The following is a 19701-nucleotide window of genomic DNA, read 5'->3' as shown; positions in this document are numbered from 1 at the left end:
AGAATCTCATGTCTTCAATAGAGATTTGGATGAATTTGTCTGCTGTTCTATTGTGTAAAAGTATCCAGATAGGTTGGCAGCAGGACGGTTGATGTTTATTTCGCACTCCCCGCATACGGAGCTGATTAGCTATGGAAGCGATACGGTCAGGTTTTAATGGCTCTCATACGAGAATTGAAATCATTCAAATTTAAAAGACAAGTGTGAATTTCATCTTCAATCACACATCTATACCTCCTTCTCTTTACCAGGTTCCCCAGCTGGTTGAAGTAATCTGCAGTTTGCGGTATTATGGGATGGTCAATGGATGTGTCTTTGTGTATGCAACTTGAAAGAGACTGATATCGGTCATGATGAAGAGCGATCATGTTTTTTCACTTTTCTTTATAGCAGAACTGTTGGTAGTAGAGGTGAATACATTTGTTGACTTGGCTGGTGATTTCCAATGCAGCAATGGCCAACTCCAAGTCATTCCGATGCTCGATGCCAGGAAATTGTGGTAGGTGATAGTGTGGACTTGGTCGGCTTAACATAATAGCAGCCCTTTACCTCAAACCAAATGATACTCAGCCTAAGCACATCAATGTTAGTAAAGGCTTTTCTTTTGTACAGGCAGCCTGTGCCCCCCAGGCTAACGCTAACCACCTGAATTCTTATATTATGGCCTGACAGGACTGTGCACATCCAATGGATGAGATGCTATGCTTCATGGCTATGATAATTGATAATGATATGATAATTTTAACTTGGGCTGCAGAGTTTACCTACTAAGGCCAATTCTCATACTCAGTCATTGGGATCATTCAGACCGCACCTCAACAGTGAGCCAAATGTCATCCAATTGTCATCAGATCCGCTAGAAGATAGATACCCATCCTTCTGGTTTTGGTGGCCCAGATCGAATTGGATGTCGGCGGGTGTCAGCAGATATTTGCCGCTACATAAAGACTAATGTATGGTCCGAAAAACTGACAGGGGGAACCTGATTGGTCCATCAGTGTGAAAGGGGCCTTTTCTATGCCGTATCAATTTTGCCGTTGTTGTGTAAAGGTATCTGGAGGGTTCTGCAGCAGGACAGCTGATGTCCTTTTTATAGAGAGCTGATTAGCCGAGGGCACACAATGTGAAAGTGCTGCAGTTAGGACAAAATAGCAGCGTTCAACGTGCTACAATAATGGTTTGAGTTTGTTCAGATCACCTCCGAAAGCTGAACATTTATATGTTCCATTTTTTCTCAGCGGTCAAGGACGAGAAGAAGAGAACTTTGCACATAGCAGCTTGCAGCACCAACCATTGTGCTATCGAAGCTGGAGCTTGCTGTTCCAAACCTGTATTACTTAATAGCAACTCTTCACCTCCAGCCAATTGGCACCCAACTTTTACACATGCAAAAGCTTATCATGTTATTATTTTATTTTTGTTCAGCATTCAATGCCCAGACGAATGCATCCACATACCATGAGTTTCCAGCAAAGTTTTGTATTGTTAGCAGCATTACTTAGGGTTTAATACATAACCTCATGTACAGTAACTTGTGCTAGGAAACTGGCTGAGCAGGTCCTTCTTTAATGTTGATTAGTGATGGACGAACTTCCGACGGGACGTTTCGCGAACGCGAAACGCGAACGGACACAAACGTTCGCGAAAACGACCGTTCGCCGCGGGCTCCATTGACTTCAATGGGAGGCGAATTTCGCAAACCTTTAGGTCGAATTTGCGGCCACGGGGTAATTATTAGGGGGTAGCACGTAGTCCCACCACCTGGACAATAGCATAATACATGTATGAGGTGAATTTGGGATCGATAACTACAAGCATTTTTTTTTTATTTGGGAAATTGTTCTGACAATTCAGGACTATGGAGCTAATGAAGGCAATGGAGGAGAGGGAAGGTCAGGGACCAGGGTAGGCAAACAAGAGGGTGCAGGAGATACAGAGCACTGACAGCAGCACCGTAATACAGAGCACTGACATCAGCACCGTGACATACAGCGCTGACAGCAGCTCCGTGACATACAGCGCTGACAGCAGCTCCGTGACATACAGCGCTGACAGCAGCTCCGTGACATACAGCGCTGACAGCAGCTCCGTGACATACAGCGCTGACAGCAGCTCCGTGACATACAGCGCTGACAGCAGCACCGTGACATACAGCGCTGACAGCAGCTCCGTGACATACAGCGCTGACAGCAGCTCCGTGACATACAGCGCTGACAGCAGCTCCGTGACATACAGCACTGACAGCAGCTCCGTGACATACAGCGCTGACAGCAGCTCCGTGACATACAGCGCTGACAGCAGCACCGTGACATACAGCGCTGACAGCAGCTCCGTGACATACAGCGCTGACAGCAGCTCCGTGACATACAGCGCTGACAGCAGCTCCGTGACATACAGCGCTGACAGCAGCTCCGTGACATACAGCGCTGACAGCAGCTCCGTGACATACAGCGCTGACAGCAGCTCCGTGACATACAGCGCTGACAGCAGCTCCGTGACATACAGCGCTGACAGCAGCTCCGTGACATACAGCGCTGACAGCAGCTCCGTGACATACAGCGCTGACAGCAGCTCCGTGACATACAGCGCTGACAGCAGCTCCGTGACATACAGCGCTGACAGCAGCTCCGTGACATACAGCGCTGACAGCAGCACCGTAAGCAGCCCCAGGAGGAAGTCAGCACAGCACAGGGATGGTGTGATCCCCTCATAATAAGAACCCCCAGGAGGAAGTCAGCACAGCACAGGGATGGTGGGAGCCCCTCATAATAAGAACACCCAGGAGGAAGTCAGCACAGCACAGGGATGGTGGGAACCCCTCATAATAAGCAGCCCCAGTAGAAATATGACACCGCTCAACCTCTTCAAAGAGGAGGGTAGGGGCATATAGTACGGTGTGCTTTTTTGGGTCAGGGAAGTGAGCCAAATGAATTAAGAAGGTCTGTGTGCTTGATTCCAAAAATTGTTTATAGACATATACATGGTCTACTGATCACATGTGTTGAATTCCTCCGAGATCCATGCCTCATTCATTTTTAGAAATGTGAGGTAGTTAACACTGTGGTGAGCTAGGCGAGTACGCTTATCGGTCACAATCCCCCCTGCTGCGCTGAACGTCCTTTCGGACAGGACACTGGATGAGGGGCAAGCCAACAGTTCGATTGCAAATTGGGCAAGCTCTGGCCAGAGGTCAAGCCTGCCCACCCAGTAGTCTAGGGGTTCATCACTCCTCAGAGCGTCCACATCGGCCGTTAACCCAATGTAGTCGGACACCTGACGGTCTAGGCGTTCCCTGATGCTGGATCCGGATGACACCTGTCGATGGGTCGGCTGAAAGAATGACCTCATATCCGAAGTCACCAACACATCTTCAAACCGGCCTCTTCTTGCAGGCGCTGTTGGATTGGTACCCGCAAATCCTTCTCTGGGAGTGGGAATTGCTCCTCTGCCAGCGCACGCAAAAGCAGAATGCAGCATTTCTCGAAGCAAGGCCTGGAAGTGCTGCATTCTGACAGCCCTCTGCGACGGCGGTAACATTTCCGCCATTTTGTGTTTGTACCGGGGGTCTAAGTACGTTGCCACCCAGTACTGGTCCTTGACCCTCATGCTTTTTATACGGGGGTCCCTATTAAAACACTGGAGCATGAAGGCCCCCATTTGCACTAAAGTGGAAGCGGTGTGGTGGCCTGGCTCCTGCTCATCATCCAGGATAATGTCGTCCTCTTCATTCTCCTCTCCCCATCCTCGCACAACAGGGATCCCAGAAAGGTTTAAAGCATGCTCTTCTTGCTCCTGCTCATCCGCCCCGGCACCATCCTCCTCTGACTCCTCATCAGACTCCTGTTGTTGACTTGTCTCAGATAGAGTAGCCCCCCCTGGGAATTCATCCAGCATTGCGACTTCCTCATCTTCCCGCTCCTGCTCCTCCACAGCCTGATCAATGACACGACGCAATGCACGCTCCAGAAAGAAGGCATAAGGTACCATGTCACTGATGGCGCCATGGCTGCGACTGACCAGTTTGGTGATCTCCTCAAATGGCCGCAGAAGTCTGCATGTGTCGCGCATGAGCAGCCACTGGCGCGGTGAAAAAAAACCCAGCTCCCCAGAACCGTTTCTTTCGCAGAGTTCATACAGGTAGACGTTAACTGCACGTTTCTGCTGGAGCAGCCTATCAAGCATATAGAAGGTTGAGTTCCATCGCGTCGGGCAATCGCAAATAAGACGTCTGACCGGCAGATGGTGTCGCCGCTGAATGTCAGCAAGGCGAGCCATGGCCGTGTAAGATCTTCTGAAATGGGCCGAGATTTTCCTTGCCTGCCGCAAGATGTCCTGGACCCCAGGGTATTTGACAAGGAATCGCTGCACGACCAAGTTTAAGACGTGTGCCATGCACGGCACGTGCGTGATTTTGCCCTGTTTCAATGCGCTAAGCAGATTGGCACCGTTGTCACACACCACTTTACCAACTGTCAAATTGAGCGGTGTTAGCCACTCATCTGCCTGTGAACGCAAAGCTGAAAGGAGTGCCGGGCCAGTGTGGCTCTTTGCTTCCAGGCACAACAGACGCAGCACGGCATGGCAACGTCTCACCTGGCATGTGGAATAGGTTCTGGGGAGCTTGGGCGGTGCAGTGGAAGAGACGCTAGCAGCGGAAAAGGAGGAGGCAGCTGAGGAGGAGAGGGAGGAGGATGGAGTAGGAGGAGGAGAAGAAGAGTCAGGCCTGCATGCAATCCGTGGCGGTAAAACCAAATCTACACGGGTGCCACGGGTTACATGCTTGACGGCCGTCAGAAGGTTCACCCAGTGGGCAGTAAAACTGATATACCTTCCCTGCCCGTGTTTGCTAGACCACGTGTCTGTGGTCAGATGTATCTTGGCACCGACACTGTGTGCCAGAGATACATTCACTTGCCGCTGAACATGGCCATATAGCTCTGGGATGCCCTTCTCTGAGAAATACTTCCTTCCTGGGACCTTCCATTGTGGTGTTCCAATGGCCACAAATTTGCGAAAGGCCTCCGAGTCCACCAGTTTATATGGCAGTAGTTGGCGGGCTATGAGTTCTGACAAGCCAGCCGCCAACCGTTGGGCAAGAGGGTTATCCGGCGTCATCATTTTTTTACGCTCAAACATTAGGCCCACGGAAGCCTGCCTTTTTGCAGAAAAATGTGAGCTTGGCGTGATGGAAGGTGGAGTGGAGGACAATTGTGAGGAGAGAGGAGAAGGAGAAGTAGAAGACGAGGCTGGACGGTGAGAGCCTGCAGTGTGGCTTTGTGTGTTCCGTTGCTCCCACTGGGCTCGGTGATGGCTGCTCATGTGCCTTCTTAAGGCGGTCGTCCCTAGGTGAGTATTGGGCTTACCGCGACTAACGCGTTGACTGCAAAGATTGCAGATGGCAACGCTATTGTCAGCAGCGGACACGTTAAAAAAAGCCCACACTGCGGAGCCATGTGCCGGTGTCCTGGGAGCGCCAGATGTGACCGTACATGGTCGATGACTCGCTCCTGATACATTTGCAGTCTGCTTTGTCCCTGCTGTGCAATGTAAGTCATTGCTGCTTCTCCTCCCTATCTGCTGGTCCATATCTCCCTCTGAACTCCCCTCCTCTTCCTCTCTTGTGGGCACCCACGTGACATCACTAGACACGTCATCATCAACGTCACCTTCCCCACCGCTATAAGTAGAGTAGGCAGCAACACCGGGGACCAACCTCCTCCTTGGGCTGATCTGGGTACTGGCGTCAGACTGCTGAGTAGCGCTTGTTGCTACCTCCTCTTCCTGATCCAATACCAAGAGTGGCTGCGCATCAGAAATGTCCTCTTGATATGGATCGGAAAATAATTCCAGTGACTCAAGCGGAAGGTATGTGGTGGTGGTGGTGGTGGTCGTGTTGTTGGTGGTAGTGTCTTTGGGGGTGCACATAGCAGAGAGTGAAGAAGAGGGTGCAGATCGAGAGGATGAGGAGGGTGCAGAAGAGTAAGGCTGAGCGAGCCACTCAACCAAGTCTGGTGCATCCTTTAAAGTAATTGAACGCACCTTCTGCAACTTCCCACTTTGGCTCAAGCCTGTTGCTCCTGCCCTACCCCTACCACCCCTGCGGAAGGGCCTGCCTCTTCCTCTGCATGTCATTTTTTAAATGACCCTGTGACAAAACTCTTAGTCCCTATACCGCTGAAGGACTGCTGCAGTATAGGTGAGCGGTCAGCAGTGGTGCACGTCAACCCTATCTATTGTGGACCTATAGCGGTCCTTACAGAACAGCAGACTGTACCGCACTCAAGCCTATGTACCGTAGCACCCTATACCAAGTTACCAGTCCTTATAAGAACTTTTGTGGACCAAGCAGGTTGTGTATTAGTGTTTAGCAGACTGTACGTCAGTCCCTATACCGCTGAAGGACTGCTGCAGTATAGGGCAGCGGTCAGCAGTAGTGCACGGCAACCCTATGTATTGTGGACCGATAGCGGTCCTTACAGAACAGCAGACTGTAACGCACTCAGGCCTATGTACCGTAGCACCCTATACCAAGTTACCAGTCCTTATAAGAACTTTTGTGGACCAAGCAGGTTGTGTGTTAGTGATTAGCAGACTGTACGTCAGTCCCTATACCAATGAAGGACTGCTGCAGTATAGGGCAGCGGTCAGCAGTAGTGCACGGCAACCCTATGTATTGTGGACCGATAGCGGTCCTTACAGAACAGCAGACTGTAACGCACTCAGGCCTATGTACCGTAGCACCCTATACCAAGTTACCAGTCCTTATAAGAACTTTTGTGGACCAAGCAGGTTGTGTGTTAGTGATTAGCAGACTGTACGTCAGTCCCTATACCAATGAAGGACTGCTGCAGTATAGGGCAGCGGTCAGCAGTAGTGCACGGCAACCCTATGTATTGTGGACCGATAGCGGTCCTTACAGAACAGCAGACTGTAACGCACTCAGGCCTATGTACCGTAGCACCCTATACCAAGTTACCAGTCCTTATAAGAACTTTTGTGGAACAAGCAGGTTGTGTGTTAGTGATTAGCAGACTGTACGTCAGTCCCTATACCGCTGAAGGACTGCTGCAGTATAGGTGAGCGGTCAGCAGTGGTGCACGTCAACCCTATCTATTGTGGACCGATAGCGGTCCTTACAGAACAGCAGACTGTACCGCACTCAAGCCTATGTACCGTAGCACCCTATACCAAGTTACCAGTCCTTATAAGAACTTTTGTGGACCAAGCAGGTTGTGTATTAGTGTTTAGCAGACTGTACGTCAGTCCCTATACCGCTGAAGGACTGCTGCAGTATAGGGCAGCGGTCAGCAGTAGTGCACGGCAACCCTATGTATTGTGGACCGATAGCGGTCCTTACAGAACAGCAGACTGTAACGCACTCAGGCCTATGTACCGTAGCACCCTATACCAAGTTACCAGTCCTTATAAGAACTTTTGTGGACCAAGCAGGTTGTGTGTTAGTGATTAGCAGACTGTACGTCAGTCCCTATACCAATGAAGGACTGCTGCAGTATAGGGCAGCGGTCAGCAGTAGTGCACGGCAACCCTATGTATTGTGGACCGATAGCGGTCCTTACAGAACAGCAGACTGTACTGCACTCAGGCCTATGTACCGTAGCACCCTATACCAAGTTACCAGTCCTTATAAAAACTTTTGTGGACCAAGCAGGTTGTGTGTTAGTGTTTAGCAGACTGTGCGTCAGTCCCTATACCGCTGAAGGACTGCTGCAGTATAGGGCAGCGGTCAGCAGTAGTGCACGGCAACCCTATGTATTGTGGACCGATAGCGGTCCTTACAGAACAGCAGACTGTAACGCACTCAGGCCTATGTACCGTAGCACCCTATACCAAGTTACCAGTCCTTATAAGAACTTTTGTGGACCAAGCAGGTTGTGTGTTAGTGATTAGCAGACTGTACGTCAGTCCCTATACCAATGAAGGACTGCTGCAGTATAGGGCAGCGGTCAGCAGTAGTGCACGGCAACCCTATGTATTGTGGACCGATAGCGGTCCTTACAGAACAGCAGACTGTAACGCACTCAGGCCTATGTACCGTAGCACCCTATACCAAGTTACCAGTCCTTATAAGAACTTTTGTGGAACAAGCAGGTTGTGTGTTAGTGATTAGCAGACTGTACGTCAGTCCCTATACCGCTGAAGGACTGCTGCAGTATAGGTGAGCGGTCAGCAGTGGTGCACGTCAACCCTATCTATTGTGGACCGATAGCGGTCCTTACAGAACAGCAGACTGTACCGCACTCAAGCCTATGTACCGTAGCACCCTATACCAAGTTACCAGTCCTTATAAGAACTTTTGTGGACCAAGCAGGTTGTGTATTAGTGTTTAGCAGACTGTACGTCAGTCCCTATACCGCTGAAGGACTGCTGCAGTATAGGGCAGCGGTCAGCAGTAGTGCACGGCAACCCTATGTATTGTGGACCGATAGCGGTCCTTACAGAACAGCAGACTGTAACGCACTCAGGCCTATGTACCGTAGCACCCTATACCAAGTTACCAGTCCTTATAAGAACTTTTGTGGACCAAGCAGGTTGTGTGTTAGTGATTAGCAGACTGTACGTCAGTCCCTATACCAATGAAGGACTGCTGCAGTATAGGGCAGCGGTCAGCAGTAGTGCACGGCAACCCTATGTATTGTGGACCGATAGCGGTCCTTACAGAACAGCAGACTGTACTGCACTCAGGCCTATGTACCGTAGCACCCTATACCAAGTTACCAGTCCTTATAAAAACTTTTGTGGACCAAGCAGGTTGTGTGTTAGTGTTTAGCAGACTGTGCGTCAGTCCCTATACCGCTGAAGGACTGCTGCAGTATAGGGCAGCGGTCAGCAGTAGTGCACGGCAACCCTATGTATTGTGGACCGATAGCGGTCCTTACAGAACAGCAGACTGTAACGCACTCAGGCCTATGTACCGTAGCACCCTATACCAAGTTACCAGTCCTTATAAGAACTTTTGTGGACCAAGCAGGTTGTGTGTTAGTGATTAGCAGACTGTACGTCAGTCCCTATACCAATGAAGGACTGCTGCAGTATAGGGCAGCGGTCAGCAGTAGTGCACGGCAACCCTATGTATTGTGGACCGATAGCGGTCCTTACAGAACAGCAGACTGTAACGCACTCAGGCCTATGTACCGTAGCACCCTATACCAAGTTACCAGTCCTTATAAGAACTTTTGTGGACCAAGCAGGTTGTGTGTTAGTGATTAGCAGACTGTACGTCAGTCCCTATACCAATGAAGGACTGCTGCAGTATAGGGCAGCGGTCAGCAGTAGTGCACGGCAACCCTATGTATTGTGGACCGATAGCGGTCCTTACAGAACAGCAGACTGTACTGCACTCAGGCCTATGTACCGTAGCACCCTATACCAAGTTACCAGTCCTTATAAAAACTTTTGTGGACCAAGCAGGTTGTGTGTTAGTGTTTAGCAGACTGTGCGTCAGTCCCTATACCGCTGAAGGACTGCTGCAGTATAGGGCAGCGGTCAGCAGTAGTGCACGGCAACCCTATGTATTGTGGACCGATAGCGGTCCTTACAGAACAGCAGACTGTAACGCACTCAGGCCTATGTACCGTAGCACCCTATACCAAGTTACCAGTCCTTATAAGAACTTTTGTGGACCAAGCAGGTTGTGTGTTAGTGATTAGCAGACTGTACGTCAGTCCCTATACCAATGAAGGACTGCTGCAGTATAGGGCAGCGGTCAGCAGTAGTGCACGGCAACCCTATGTATTGTGGACCGATAGCGGTCCTTACAGAACAGCAGACTGTACTGCACTCAGGCCTATGTACCGTAGCACCCTATACCAAGTTACCAGTCCTTATAAGAACTTTTGTGGACCAAGCAGGTTGTGTGTTAGTGATTAGCAGACTGTACGTCAGTCCCTATACCAATGAAGGACTGCTGCAGTATAGGGCAGCGGTCAGCAGTAGTGCACGGCAACCCTATGTATTGTGGACCGATAGCGGTCCTTACAGAACAGCAGACTGTACTGCACTCAGGCCTATGTACCGTAGCACCCTATACCAAGTTACCAGTCCTTATAAGAACTTTTGTGGACCAAGCAGGTTGTGTATTAGTGTTTAGCAGACTGTGCGTCAGTCCCTATACCGCTGAAGGACTGCTGCAGTATAGGGCAGCGGTCAGCAGTAGTGCACGGCAACCCTATGTATTGTGGACCGATAGCGGTCCTTACAGAACAGCAGACTGTACCGCACCCAAGCCTATGTACCGTAGCACCCTAGACAGACCAAGTTACCAGTCCTGATAAAGAGCTTTGTGGAACAAGTGAGTTGTGAATGATTAGCAGACTGCAGCAGAAGGGCAGCAGTCAAGTATAATATTCTTTCTATATTTGGAAGAAAGAATATTATACGTGTACAAGCCTATTACCGTACCACTGATACCAGTCCTGAAAAGAACCTTTGTGGAACTAATAGTAACAGCAAGTCTTTAAAATTATCCTCACTGCCTGACACACTGCTTCCTGCCTGTCCCTATACAAATTGGCAAAAAAGAGTAGGCTGGAACGATTAGCTGGAACAGCTCTTTTGTGGACCTGATAGTAACAGCTAATGATGATGATGATGATGATGATGAAGAAAGACTAATCTGGCTGAGCTGTCCCTAAAATAGCAGCATACAGCGCTCTGTCCCTTTATCTAAACTGACAAAAGAAACTCAGGCTGCTGACCTAACACCTATACCAGTCCTGAAAAGAACTTTTGTGTACCAAATAGCTAGCGTTTTCTCTGTCCCTACTCCACACAGGATCCTTTCCCTACAGTGACAGAAGAAAGAATGTAAAATGGCCACCGGATCGGGTGTATTTATAGGTTAGGGGGAATGTCCAAGTGTCCATGAGCTGTCATGTCTCAATTGGTTGTCCTGTAACACATGATAAACGTGTCACGAAAGGTTAAAGTTCTTGTATACATTAAACACGTAAGTCCGCCGGGGCGAACGACGGAAAAAGGCGTTCGAACCCGCGGACGGCGAAAGTCGGAAATTCGCCGCGAAACGACCGCCGGGCGAACCGTTCGGCCATCACTAATGTTGATTGGACCCTGGGCAAATATTTTCTTGGGATGAGAGAGAGGGGGTGAAAGAGAAAGGGAGAGTGAGAGAGCAAGGGGTGGAGGGTAAGAGACAAAAGGGGGTGATAGGGGGTGAGAGGGTGTAAGAGAGAGGGTGAGAGAAAGACAAGGGGGTGATAGAGACAGAAGGAAGTGAGGGGGGATAGAGAGAGGGGTGGGCGGGGGGTGAGAGAGGGGATGTAAGAGAGAGAGAGTAGGTGAAAACGAGAGAGGGTGGGAGAGAGAGGGGTGAGAGAGAAAGGAATGGATGTGAGAGAGGGTGAAAGAGTGAGAGGGGTAAGAGAAACAGAAGGGGGTGAGAGAGAAAGAGGGGGGTGAGAGAGGTGAGGCATGATAAGAGAGAAACCCCCAGCCCTGTCCGCAGTCCCTCCTGTGACCCCCCCCTCTCCCAGTCCCTGTCTGTAGGCAGGTATGCGTGATGCCTGGTACTCTGCATGCCAGTAGCGTGTAGGGTCCATTTCCTATCCTTGGGGATGATGGAGCTGGTCTGCTCCTTCCTCTGCTTTGTGGTCCCTGGCTGCCTGCACCTCCGCCCGTCCTCAACCTCCAGGCCCCTGGTCAGCCTGTTTCTGTTAATGTTGCAGCTGGGAGTGGAGAGGAGGTTGGAGGAGTCCAGGCCCTGGGAGGCACTGGGAATGCTGCGCCCACTGCTTCTCACTTCTCTGGGGGTCAGAGAGGCAGTGTAGGTTTTTTCCCTCCTGGGGTCTCAGTCCTCGCCACCCTGGCTGCTTGCTTCCCCCCCCCCTTCTCCCACTGCGGCCGGACCAGGACTCTAAATGACAAGGGGCTCAAGAGGGGGCTGCTGCTTTGGGCCCTGCAACAATGACTGGGCCTGGGGCAGCTGCCCCTTTTGCCCCACGTTGAAGACACCCCTGCTCTGCATCAGTCTTAATGAGGTCAGAAGAACTTGAACCACTGGAGTATAGGGAAGAGGAGGCTGTAGGGACTGGTCTAGCAGGGCGGAGGAGCATGTGGGAGCAGATGATCATGTAAGCAAAACTGATTAATTAGTCACCCCTAGGACCAATGGTGTTCATCTTGAAAATGATGGAGAGTCACACAATAGTAGCACATTTTCAAACCTCAACGCTCCCCAATTGTTGTTACTTCTGCATTTTTTGCAGGGCATCGCCATGTACACAAAGAGTACAATAACCTCCAGCATTGGTGTAGTGTCAGTGAACACAATAATAACCCTTAGCATTGGTGTCATTGGGTACAATAATAATAAACCCCCGTATTAGTGTCAGTGGATACAATTTTGGATACAATAATAATCCCCAACACTACTGTTAGTGATTGCAATAATGACCCCCGGCACTGGTGGCAGTGAATGCAATGATAACTCCCAGCACTGGAGTCAGTACTATTACACCCCCCCCCCCCCAAAAAAGCCCCACCCACTGGAGGTCACTGGCAGTGGAATTAAACCCCAACCTTCCCCTGCAGTGGTGGCCATGGCAGTGAACATAGTTACATAGTTAGTCAGGTTGAAAAAAGACATAAGTCCATCTAGTTCAACCACAAAAAATAATAATAATATCATACAATCCCATATACCCAATTCTGTACTCACAGTTGATCCAGAGGAAGGCAAAAAAAAACCCCAGCAGGGCATGATCCAATTTGCTAAAGCAGGGGGAAAAATTCCTTCCTGATCCCCCGAGAGGCAATCGGATTTTACCCGGATCAACTTTACCTATAAATGTCAGTACCCAGTTATATTATGTACATTTAGGAAATAATCCAGACCCTCCTTAACTACTTTTCACCTGGCCAATGTACATATACGGGCGGGGGTGAGCTCTCTCCTTCTGACTGGACGTTCAGGAATGTCCTTCAGAAGGAGGGGGATCGCGCAGCAGCGCAATCCCGATGCGCTCGTGTCACCCAGACATGGCGCATCTCTGATCGTCAGGAGGGCTCTGTGATTGGCCCTCCCGATCACATCACAGCCGTGTCCAATCACAGCCATCACGTGATCTAAACAAACAGCCAGTTGCTAGGCAATCGGCTCTCCTCTCCTCACACGGAAGTCGTCGCTGAGGAGAGGAGAGCGGATCGTTGCAGCTGGCTGGTGATCAGTGAGTATGAGCTGTTTTTTACAGCTTTTTACTCACTGATCCCCAGTCTAGTGTAAACACAATGTCCCCAAAACACAGGTCCCCAAATAATAAAATCACATGTCCCCCACATATGTCCCACTAAAATCACATGTCCCAATGATTATCTGCACACATCTGTACATGATCATTTGCGTACATATATCCGTGATCGCACAAACCAATTATTATACACTTAACGGAATTTTTTTACCAAAAACATGTAGCAGAATACATTTTGGCTTAAATTTATGAAAAAAAATTGATTTTATTGGATTTCTTTCAAAATCGAAAGAAGAAAATGTTTTCCAAATTTCCACTCTTTTTTCGCTTATATCGCAAAAAAAATAAAAAAAAAAAAAGTCATGAATAAATACCACCAAAATAAAGCTCTATTTGTGCGAACAAAATGATAAAAATGTCATTTGGGTACAGCGTAGCATGTCCGCGCAATTGTCATTGAAAGTGTGAGAGCGATGAAAGCTGAAAATTGGTCTGGGAAGCAAGGGGGCGAAAGTACCCAGTATTGTAGTGGTTAAAGCAATCTACTGAGCTGGCCAGAACCACCTCTGCGGGGAGTCTATTCCACATTTTTCACAGCTCTTACTGTGAAGAAACCTTTTCGTATTTGGACATTAACTCTCCCTCCCCCCAAATTGGTGGTCATGGCAGTGAACTATGAAAGTTAACCCCCCCGGCATTGGTGGTCATGGCAAAGATAGTTAACCCTCTTAACTCCATTGGTGATCATGACCGTAAGCATTAACCACTTCAGCTCCAGAAGATTTGACCCCCCTTAATGACCAGACCATTTTTTGCGATACAGCACTGCGTTATTTTAACATTTGCAACGCTGTCCCCAAACAAAATTGAAGTCCTTTTTTTCCCCACAAATAGAGCTTTCTTTTGGTGATATTTGATCACTTCTGCAGTTTTTGTTTTTTGTGCTATAAACAAAAAAGAATGTCAATTTTGAAAAAGAACAACTCTATTTTTTACTTTCTGCTATAAAACATATCCAATAAAAATATGTAAAAATAAATCAAATTTCTTCATCAATTTAGGCCAATATGTATTCTTCAACATATTTTTGGTAAAAAAAAATCCCAATTAGCATATATTGATTGGTTTGCGCAAAACTTATCATGTCTACAAACTATTGTAGCACCCTGGTGTTTAGGTAGGGCTGCTAATATATTTGGTTTGCCAAGTGGTAATTTTCCTGCCTAATTGTTAGAAGATCAATTGATTCCCCTTCAATTCTGGTATGACTGCACCTTTTCTCTATTGTCACTAGGTGGCACTGTGGCTGGTGACATTAGAATGACAGGGGGCTTCGCAAGGTCAGAGTATGAATCGATGGGGTGTGTCAGCCAATTGGCAGTGGTTTCTTTAGTCCCTTGGCCTGCTGGGAAAGCATATTTATTTGGGTGGAGTCAGGTGATTGGGGTTCTGTGCCACCTGGATGGCTGTCCAGCTGGGCATGTGTTATATCGCTCTGGGCTTCTAGGCCAGAAGCCTAAGGCCTATCCTGAGGGCACCTGCCTGCTAGGCGACCTATCCGGGAGCATGAAAAGTAGCATGGGGTTGGGACTGCAGGATTGGAGTCCACAAGTGATGTGGATGCAGGGATCTCTCCCCTGTACTATTGTATTCTGACAGTGGGGACCCCCTCTCCAGGGCTGGACTGGGACAAAAATTTGGCCCTGGACTTCATCCAGACCGGCCCACTTTAATTTTTCAAACAAGCACAAAAACAGTATATAAACTATACGTAATTGTGCAAAAAAACATAAGTAGCATAACATAAGGAGTCCTCACTAACCTCTTATTATTTCACTTATTCTTCTCTGCATTTTTCTCATCCTTCTCACGTCACTGCATGAAGTTGAGGGCGAGCCACGCAGCCATTACTTTGACGGGCTGTCACTGAAACCGGCCCACTGAGCCATCGGCCCACCGGGAAACTCTCTGTAGTCCCGACGGCCAGTACATGCCTGCCCCTCTCCCTGTCAGAATACACTGATTCTGCAGCACTGCGGCAGCTGATTGAATGCTGTTTTTTTCAGCAGGACTATTCAAAATAAGCCAGTCTAATAGTCAGTTTCTATTGAACAGAGAAGGGTACACATCAAAATTCGGACAGTTCATGCTGAACGGGCTGGATTTTGATACGTTTTGGCTTGTCTAGAGATCAAAAGCTTTGTTGGGCATCCCCATTTTTTCCATAAACTTGTGGTTATGTAATGCTTTCATCTCCCCAGATGGGACATCATACACCTGGCCCTGACAAGCTGACTTGATAGAGTTACATTGTGGAGAGGGATGAGGATGTTTTTGGGTGGAGATCCTCTTACATAGTTACATAGTAGGTGAGGTTGAAAAAAAAAAAAAAAAGACACAAGTCTATCAAGTCCAACCTATTTGTGTGATTTTATGTCAGTATTACATTGTATATCCCTGTATATTAAGGTCATTCAGGTGCTTATATAATAGTTTTTTTTAAACTATCGATGCTCCCTGCTGAGACCACTGCTTGTGGAAGGGAATTCTACATCCTTGCCACTCTTACAGTAAAGAACCCTCTACGTAGTTTAAGATTAAACCTCTTTTCTTCTAATTTTAATGACTGGCCACGTGTCGTATTAAACTTCCTGTCACAGAAAAGTTTTATCCCTATTGTGGGGTCACCAGTATGGTATTTGTAAATTGAAATCATATACCCTCTCAAGCGTCTCTTCTCCAGAGAGAATAAGTTCAGTGCTCGCAACCTTTCCTCATAACTAATATCCTCCAGACCCTTTATTAGGTTTGTTGCCCTTACTGAGGACTGGTGCCCGGGAACTGGACAGCACACTCCAGGTGCGGCCAGACCAGAGTCCGGTACAGTGGGAAAATTATCGTTTTATCTCTGGAGTTCATCCCCTTTTTAATGCATGCCAATAATCTGTTTGCAGCAACTTGGCATTGCATGCCATTGCTGAGCCTATCATCTACTAGTACACCCAGGTCCTTTTCCATCCTTGATTCCCCCAGAAATTCTCCCCCAAGTGAGTAGATTGCATTCATATTTTTGCCACCTAAATTAATTATTTAAAATTTTTCCACATTAAACCTAATTTGCCATGTAGCTGCCCACCCCATTAATTTGTTCAGATCTTTTTGCATGGTTTCCACACCCTGCAGGGAAGTTATTGCCCTTCTTAGGATTGTCTGCAAATACAGAGATTGAACCGTTTACCCCATCCTCCAGGTCGTTTATAAACAAATTAAATATGATTGGTCCCAGTTCAGAACCCAGGGGGACCTCACTTTCCACCCCTGACTATTCCGAGTACTCCCCATTTATCACCATCCTCTGAACTCAACCTTGTAGCCAGTTTTCAATCCCTTCCTGATTCTTTATGGGGCCAATATGGTCTTGTCCTCCCTCTTTTACTGTTTATATACTTAAAGAATTTCTAGGGATTTTTTTTTTTGCTCTCCTCCGCTATGTGTCTTTCTTGTTCTATCTTAGCTGCCCTAATTGCACCCTTACATTTCTTGTTGCATTCTTTGTAAAGTTTGAATGCTAATGATGATCCCTCGGCCTTGTATTTTTTTGAAGGCCTTCTCTTTTGCTTTTATATGCATTTTTACAGTGGAGTTAAGCCACCCAGGAGTTTTATTCACTTTTTTAAAAGTATTGCCCAATGGGATGCACTGCCTTATGCCCTTATTTAATATGCTCTTAAAGCAAACCCATTTCTACTCCATATTCTTTGTGCCTAAAGTTTTATCCCAATTAATATCTTCTAGCAAGGTTCATAGTTTAGGCATGTTGGTTCTTTTGAAATTCAGTGTCTTTGTATTCCCCTTATGTTTCCTATTTGTTTGATTTATACTGAAGCTAAATGACCTGTGATCGCTGTTTCCTAAATTGCCTGTATTTCCATATCTGTGATCAGATGGGACAGCCAGTGGGTGTGCCCTGGGAAATGTTGGTCAGACCCCAGTAGGGCCCAAAAATTTGGCTGTCCTGGATGCAGGAACCAGCTTTATAGCATCCCTGGTATCAGAGCTTCTGAATAAATGGTAAATACTCCCAGAAGAGGCACTTATGCAAGGCAGAAAACCTCCTCCTAAAATGATATCTGACTGGAAAAAAACACACCAGCATACATTAAAGGATAAGTTCACTTTTACCCCAAAAAAAAAAAAAATGCACAATCTTTGCATGTAAAAAAAAAAATGCATTTATTATTTGTAATGGACCTGTATAGCATTGCACCCATTGCATGGGTGTAATGCCACGATCCTGCAGACTGTCTGTGTATCTGCTTGCCCATACCTCCAGGCAGTTACACTGTGACAGGAAGACTCCATGAACTACCACAGCGCTCAACAGCGCCATGTTAGTTCAATAAGAACTATAAGCTGACAGTCGCAAAGGCTGCCAGACCTTGTCATTTCCCCATTTACAGAACACTGTAAATTGATGACGCAGCTGGGGGGGGGGGGGGGTGAGGTCCCCCGCTAGCCGTCAGAATGGAGGATCGCAGGCCGGTGCATCTGTAAAATGTTACACCCTGAATATGGGTGTAACTAGTAACATGTTACAAAAGGTGAACTTATCCTTTAAAGTGTATGTAAACTCTAATAATACATTTTATTATTTGCTCCCTTATGGTTTGTTAAATATATCATTAAGGGTGGGTTCATGCTATCTTTGCATGTGGCTCACAGCAGGGGGTCGGGTGCATTCCCATTCACCATTTCAAGTCCGATTTTAGCCCCAATTTTTGGCTGAATTTGGACGTGAAACAGACCAAAAGATGCACAGGAGCTGCAGCGGATATATGTGAACCGGCTCCATAGGGGCCAGTCAAAATCTCCTGTTATTGCAAATTGAATGCGTAGAATCCGCATTTAATTTGCAATAGTCTGAACCCAGCCTGAAGATATTTTGTTATATCAGATAAACGTGAAAAAAATAGCTGTGCTTCCAGCCAGAAATCGTTTGAGCTGATAACTTCTTCTGCTCAACTCTTCTGCAATAACTTACCAGTTATCTACAGTATGTCAACTACAAAACAGCTCCTCTTGTTATGGGAAGTTTAAGGTCATAGATAGCCCAAACACAATTCCTTCCTAGGGTGACACTGCTCCTCCTAGATACTTTATGGTTGTCATCCTAGGACACATGGGAAGGATTACTAGGTGAAAATAGAAAAATATAACCATCACATCTAAGGAAAAGTAAGCTGCAATACATTGAGTTTTTGTTCTTGAGTTTGGATACAATGTGCTACTCTACATTGCCATGCAGACACACTAGATGGAGCCAAACCTGCTTATTTATCTTCCATGGTGCTATTGCCCCATCCAATGCCTTATCCCAGAATGTGAGCAGATGTTTCTGCTTTGTTCCTAAGGTTATACGCTGATGATTTTTTTTTGCTAATTCTTTCGTTAAAGCGGTGTTCCGCCCAAAAAAAAATACATATATATTAACCACTTCCCGACCAGCGCACGACGATGTACGTCGACAGAATGGCACAGGCAGGCATATTGGCGTACAGGTACGTCCAATATTCGATGCCGCCCTGCCATCGGAAGAGCGCCGCCGGCGGCGCGCTCCCGCGCTGGTCGGGACCCCCGTGAGTCCGGTCGCGGGACCCGCGGACTCGATCTCCGCGGGCATCCCTGCGATCGTCTCACGGAGCGGCCGAATGGAGGAAATGCTGTATAAACAACATTTCTCCATTCTGCCTAGCAACTAGTGACGCTGATCTCTGCTCCATGTGATTGGAGCAGAGATCAGTGTACACTAAATGAAAGCCCAACCCCCCCACAGTTAGTAACACACCCCTAGGAACACTTAACCCCTACACTGCCACCCACTGGTTAACCCTTTCACTGCCAGTGTCATTTACACAGGAATCACTGCATTTATATAGCAGTGATTACTGTATAAATGACAATGGTCCCAAAAATGTGTCAAAAATGTCCGATGGGTTCCCCACAATGTCGCAGTCACAATAAAAATCTCAGATCGCCGCCATTACTAGTAAAAAAAATAAAAATAAAAAATTATTAATAAAAATGCTATAAAACTATCCCTATTTTGTAAACGCTATAACTTTTGCGCAAACCAATCAATAATCGCTTATTGCAATTTTTTTTACCAAAAATATGTAGAAGACTACGTATCGGCCTAAACTGAGGGAAAAAAATGTTTTTTTATATATTTTTGGGGGATATTTATTATAACAAAAAGTAAAAAATAATGCTTTTTTTTTAAAATTGTCGCTCTATTTTTATTTATAGCGCAAAAAATAAAAACCGCAGGGGTGATCAAATACCACCAAAAGAAAGCTCTATTTGTGGGAAAAAAAAGGACGTCAATTTTGTTTGGGAGCCACGTCGCACGACCGCGCAATTGTCAGTTAAAGCGACGCAGTGCCGAATCGCAAAAAGTGGTCTGGTCTTTGACCAGCAA

This window comes from Lithobates pipiens, unplaced genomic scaffold (assembly GCF_037356315.1).
Source record: "Lithobates pipiens isolate NorthernLeopardFrog02 unplaced genomic scaffold, aLitPip1_a1.2 Scaffold_16, whole genome shotgun sequence".
Classification (NCBI taxonomy): Eukaryota; Metazoa; Chordata; class Amphibia; order Anura; family Ranidae; genus Lithobates; species Lithobates pipiens.
Note: the sequence above shows the minus strand (reverse complement) of the source record.